The following is a 6,423-nucleotide window of genomic DNA, read 5'->3' as shown; positions in this document are numbered from 1 at the left end:
CAGGGTCTCACTAAGATGCCCAGACTGGTTTCACCCTTGTCATCCTCCTGCCTCAGTGTCTGGGGTCACTAGGATTTCAGGCAGACATCACTGTGCCCAGCACCAGAACTGAGTTTTCATGTGGAATAAAAATATATTTGGATGAACCTTCTTTTTTTCCTCATGGTAGTGGTGTTCATTTGAGATTGATAAAGGAGGGCAGATTTGCAAAAAAAAAAAAAAGACATGTTTGTTTGTTACTGTGGTCACAATATTTTTCTTTCCCTTGTAAGATGAACAAAGCCAACAGACTGTACAGTAATATTCACATAAGAAACACTGTGTACACCGTGACTGGCGTTGGGGTCATGGCCAACGCACTTCTTCTTCTCGTCCACATCTCCTTGCACATTACTGGGCACAGACCTAAGCCCACTGACCTGCCCATTGGTCTCCTGGCCCTAATCCACCTGGTAATTCTGCTCATCAATGGCTTCATAGCATCAGACATTTTTATACCTCAGGGGGGAAGGTGGGATGACCTGATGTGTAAATTGCTCATCTACCTGTACAGGTTGACGAGGGGCTTCTCCATCTGTGCCACCTGCCTGCTGAGTGTCCTCCAAGCCATCACCCTCAGCCCCAGGGGCTCCTGCTTGGGAAGGTTCAAACATAAATCCTCATGTCACAACGTGTGTTTCCTTCTCTTCCTGTGAGTCATCTACTCATCCTTCAGTAGCCACCTCTTCATCTCCATTGCTGCTACCCCCAATTGGACCTCAGACAACTTTATGTATGTCACTGAATCCTGCTCCTTCATTTCCATGACCTTCTTCCTCTGGCACAGCTTGTCCACCCTGCAGACCTTCAGGGAAGTCTCCTTTATAGGAATCATGGCCCTCTCCAGTGGATACATGATGGCTCTCCTGTGCAGGCACAAGAGGCAATCCCAGCATCTCCACAGCACCAGCCTGTCTCCAGTGTCATCCCCAGAACTGAGGGCCACCCAGACAATCCTGCTGCTCATGAGTTGCTTCATGGTCATGTCCATGTTGGACAGCATTGTCTCCTATGCAAGAATCACACTGAAGGATGAGCCAATATTTTACTGTATCAAGATCATTGTGACCCATAGCTATGCCTCGTTCAGCCCTTTGGTGTTTATTTGTACTGAAAAACGTATAATTAGTATTTTTAGATATAGTGGGAGAAGACAGTAAACATTTCAGTAGCCAGTGTTGGATAAATTCTGTTAAGGTGAGAAACTGTGCTGAATGAGTTATTTATCATGACAGAGTGTGTAGAGTCTTTGGTTTACGTGCAGTGCAAAGTCTCACTTCCTCTTTAAACCATACACTTGGACATACGTGGATGACAATTACATCCAAGAAAGCCAAACCATGTGACTCTGTGAAATATTACGGGGGTGTCATGTTTCTCACCGGATCCTTAATAGGGGCTTCTGAGTTGGATGCCACTTGTCATAACCTGGGTTATTCCAAACTCTTTTTAGATACAAGAGTTCCAATGTTTATCACATATTGCATCATCTCCATTATCTGTATTTTTCCAAACTACACTTGTAAACATATTCTACCATGAAATATCACATGATCCAGCACACACGCAATACACACTCATAGGTGCACACACACATGTTCTACAAGCAAGGAGTCAAACAGTCATCTCCACATCACTGCTCTTAAAACCATGCTTTAAATATTCAAACACAAAGTGGTGAGAAAACTGGCAAAACCCTCTGCAATATTCTAGCCAGGAAAATTCATGAGCACTTTAAAAGCATTTTAATATTTACCCTTGGTCGAATGTGCCTCAATCAGAATGCCACCATTTGAACATAGGTGTCAACATGAAAAGTTTCTGAAATCTGCTGGTTTGTGGACCACATTTGTGCATGACTGCAAAAACCATATGAGTCCATGGCTAAATACATAAGTAAAAATAGAAATCTAATAATGAGCATTCTCTTAAGACTTCCATCCTGAAAACACTGCCCTATTTGCTTTGATAACTAAATGATCATTTAATCATTCCTCTAGCAACACTTGAGGTCCACAAAGAACTGTGGAACACATCTGGTTGGAGCAGAAATGTTGGGATACCAAGAAGAAAGTTACACTGAACCTCAAAGGAGAAGGTTCATAAATCACCAGAATGCAGGAAAGCCCACAAAAAATTTCAAATGAAAAACAAGGGACTGGGGTTGTGGCTCAGTGACAGAGCACCTGCATAGCACCTGTGAGCCATAGGATTCAATCCTCAGCACCACATTAAAAAGAAATATATAAAATAAAGGTATCCTGTCCAACTAAAAAAATATTTAAAAAAAATAAAGATCAGATTTTTTTTTTTTTTAAAAAGCAACTCCGTGCAATGCAGCATTTCTCCTAGACCAGTTTCCTGGACCCTAAAATACTAGCATGACATGAACAAGCTTTGAAAAATGGGTGAGAAATTACAGAAGTCTGCTCTGGCCCCATCTCTAGTCCAGCCCCACTTAAATGTCCCTCTGACCTTGTATTTGCTGTCTCTCCCTTTAGAGTTTCTCACATTTTTTCCTTTTTTTCTTCTTGTAATACTGGAGATTGAACCTGGGACCTTGTGCATGCGAGGCAAGTTCACTACCGACCTCACTGTATCCCGGGCCTCTCACATTCTTTCCTGAATGTGTATCTGCTTTTCTAAATAGGTCTGTCTGTGTGCCTGAAAAATGCTGAAGTATTCTTCCATGGGTGACGACTATAGCATTTTCCTATTGGAGAGAACAAGGTACTCCAGTGGCTCCTCATTAGGCCCAGGGACTGATACCTCATCCCTCAGATCATGGTGGAATTGGGGGTGGAGGGTTACCTTGCATTGTCAGATAAAATCAGGTTCCATCCTGGGAGTTAGGCATTCACCAGACTGCCTTGTTTACACACAGGCCATTCTTAAGGACATTTTGGCATACAACCATATGCTATGGAAATGAGGTTAAACTTTCTTCCTGGTGGACATTTTAGCATTACAATGAAGTAGAATAGAATTCCTAGTCACTGGTACTTTATCTTAAGGTTATTTCTGAAATAGGTTTGTCCTAAACTTATTAAACACATCTCAACTTCTTGAGTCATAGTCTCATGGGAAATCATGTTTTCCATTAGTAGAGGGTCAAGGTGTGTCTTCTATTCTTAGGCTCCAAGTGCTAACAATGCAACATGGACACAAACAGAATGTGGTGCATGAGTAATTGGAGAGATGTTCTCTTCTACATAAGTGGAGCACTATCAAAACTGTCAGTCTCTCAACAAAGATGGCAACTGGACACTAACAGGAAGTTATTCAAGAAACAGTATATCAACTGGGAAACTGCTGGAGAAGGCAGAGTCTCGTGCCCCTGGAGGGCTGGTGTGGGGTGAGGGGAGATTACATCATGCTCCTCAGAACACTTTGCAATTTAAAACTCATGAGTTGCTCATTCTAAATTTTATATAGCTTACAGAAAGGGAAATCATGGATAAGAGGAGCTATGAGAGTCAAATTGCTGTAAAACAAATACCAAGATGCAATCTCATGAGTGGTCAGAGAGAAACAGTTGTTCAGGTACAAGACAGTATTATTGGGTTTCCCTAGAGAATCCAAGAAGCTGGAAGGTAGTGGGAGGACATGATGAAACTTGTTGTTTAACCATCAATAATTTTATACCTTGCTAAACTGTGCTTCAAAAGATAAAGTGAGATATGTACAAGGAAATGTTTGGGGTGAGTAAACAACTCTTCCAGAAATGCCAATAGAGCCATCAAGGTTAAAGGAAATGATAAAAGATAGAACTTTGAGCCCACATAAAATAATGAGAAATAAAGGTAGATATAGCTCAGTAGCTCAATATGGTAGCTAAATGTTGCCAGTGCCATGGAGTATTTAGTTTCTAACTCTTTTCTATTTGTTTTAAATATATAAGTGTAAAAAATTGTACTCTATATGCATAATAAGAATTGCAATGCATTCCACTATTGTGTATTAAGAAATAACATTTTAAAAGTTTAAAAAATAAATGAGTGCAAAAATAACACTTAGAACACAAAAAGTAACACTTAGAACCAAACAAACATTGATGCTGAATGACTACAAGACTCCATTTCTTATTGCTATCAGGAAATACTTAAGGATGAGTAGTTTGTGATTAGAAAGTCATTTAGGTCAGAATTTTAGAGTCTGAGAATCCAAGATAAAGCGTTGCCATTCACGTGACTTCTGGGGAGTACCAACTTTGTTCTATTCCAGCATGGTGGCTGTCATCAGAGTGTGGACAAGTGGAAGAGGAAAAATCATAAGGACCAATAGGAGCCACAGAGCAGAGAGGGGCAGTCTTGATTTTTTATAACAACTCGTTTCCTCAAAAACTCATTCCAAGGGACTAGTGTCCATTCTTCCTGAGGGTGGTGTCCCCAATGACTCAATTAACACCTAGTAGACAGCACATTTGTAAGGTCCCCTCTACCTCAGTGCCACCATAATGAGGACCAAGTGTCCAAATCCTAAGCTTGTTTGTGGACAAATGCAATCCAAGCCATAGAAGAAACATGATGCATGAATTTATAGTCTATGACAAAGATAAAAACCAAGACTGAGGGACAAATCTGTAAGATCAGCAAAAATTTTCTATATTTAAAGTAATTTGGCATGAATAAAAACTGATTGCCATAAATTTAGGATGTTATAGCTCCCAAAACAATCACTAAGGAAAAACTAAAACATGTGCTAAAAGAAAATAAAATAAAAATTGTACGCAAGAAAAATGAATCATTAATATGCAATAATGGAAAAATTGATGAACCAAAAACATACAGGAAGAAAAAAAGTGGCAACAGAGAAGAGGCATTTTGTTCATTAATATTATTTTCATTACTATTACGGCATATAGATTCAATTTGTTCCAATTTTAGAAAACATCTTGATCAAGTTGGGCATGCAGCACACATCTGTGACTCTAGAAACTCAGGAGGTTGAGGTAAGAGGATTGCAAGTTTGAGGGCAAACTCGGTGACTTATGTAGAGCCTGTCTAAGATATCATCATCTGGGTACAGTGGCTCAATGCTGTCACTAAGCTACTTGTGAGACTGAGGCTAGGGTATCACAAGTTTGATGCTGGCATCAGCAACTTAGAGTAACACTGTCTGAAAATAAAATATAATAATATTAAAAGTGGCTGGGGATGTAGCCCAGTATTAAGGCACCCTTGGGTAAAAGACCTAGAATCAAATAAAATTGTTCTGCTGTCTACATCAGATTCACTTTAGATTCCAAAACAAAGATGGGATGAGAATAAAAATAAATATAAAAATAGTAATCAAGACTCCACCACAGTAGTTCAGTTACTTGGGAGGCTGAGGCAAGAGGATCATGAATTCAAACCTGCAGGTGGTCAAAATAGAGTTCCCATTGGTGAAATGGTCTAGCTGCAAAATAAAAGCTAAGAAAGGTAAAGCAGGGGACAAAAATACCCCACAGGATACAGAAAGTAATTTTAAAAGCAGGGTTGGGATGGGCTACCCAATCTTAGGAATGAAGCTTCCAAACTCAAAAGAGCAAAATGGAGCCTATGTTTGCTTTATTTATATCAGGGAATATCAAATGTTTTCCATGTAATGTTTTTTGCCAGATAAGGTAGAAAGTGGGCTTTGCAGTTCCCATTGGGTTATGCCCAACTTCAGTACTAGAAGAGGGGTCTTCCTGGTACAGCAGAGATAGAGTCATGTGCCTTGGGCAATATACTGCACTCTGGGGAGCTGCGGATAGTTCCCACAGTTAGACCTAAATCTCCATAGCTCCATACCCAGAGAAGACCCTCAAGTAATTCACGGGTGGCACCTTGAATATTCCCCCTTTTTACTTTGCAATAGAAAATGATGAGCCATTATTTTAAGTTCCCAGATTCGTGTTCTGAGGGTGTGATAACTGATTATCACAATACAAAAAAAAATGAACTAGTAGCAAACATCTCATTCCAGTAATATACCATGCAGAGTGTTTCAGCATGTTTCTAGGGTTAAAGCCATTCCATTCTTGAAGTATTTCCAGTTAGAGAAGTAGGATCCAAAATATCAATTTTGCTTTTTTGAATATCCTGGATGTTGTGATGTGACTCCATAATATCCAGGCTATAATTATTGCTATGCCAAATGCCCATTAGATTATTTAACCTTCTCCAAATACCATTGGGAAGCCTTATATTTGACTACAGTAACAGAGTCCTTCATAGTCAGATGGCATTTAAACCTTTCCTTAAACGAGAGAGCAGAAAGCTCATTACCAATATTTATGACAGAAGTTTCTAAGGCATTCAAGTTAGCTTCAATACTTTCATCAATATTTGTGATTATTGAAGACCTTGGAAGTATTTTGAGCCAAATTATTAAGAAAATTTGCATGTTGAATGTTCT

At 39.6% G+C, this 6,423-nt stretch overlaps 1 pseudogene across 1 annotated transcript; it reads left to right on the top strand.

The window, feature by feature from the left end:
* Window positions 1-272: 272 nt before the first annotated feature.
* Window positions 273-1,199, top strand: LOC308640669 (vomeronasal type-1 receptor 94-like; annotated as a pseudogene). The gene has a single exon. The product of its transcript is annotated as a vomeronasal type-1 receptor 94-like (transcript).
* Window positions 1,200-6,423: the final 5,224 nt, after the last annotated feature.

Source organism: Spermophilus citellus, assembly GCF_964194105.1.
Source record: "Spermophilus citellus genome assembly, contig: SCAFFOLD_311, whole genome shotgun sequence".
Classification (NCBI taxonomy): domain Eukaryota; kingdom Metazoa; phylum Chordata; class Mammalia; order Rodentia; family Sciuridae; genus Spermophilus; species Spermophilus citellus.
This window is presented reverse-complemented; position numbering and strand designations above follow the sequence as displayed.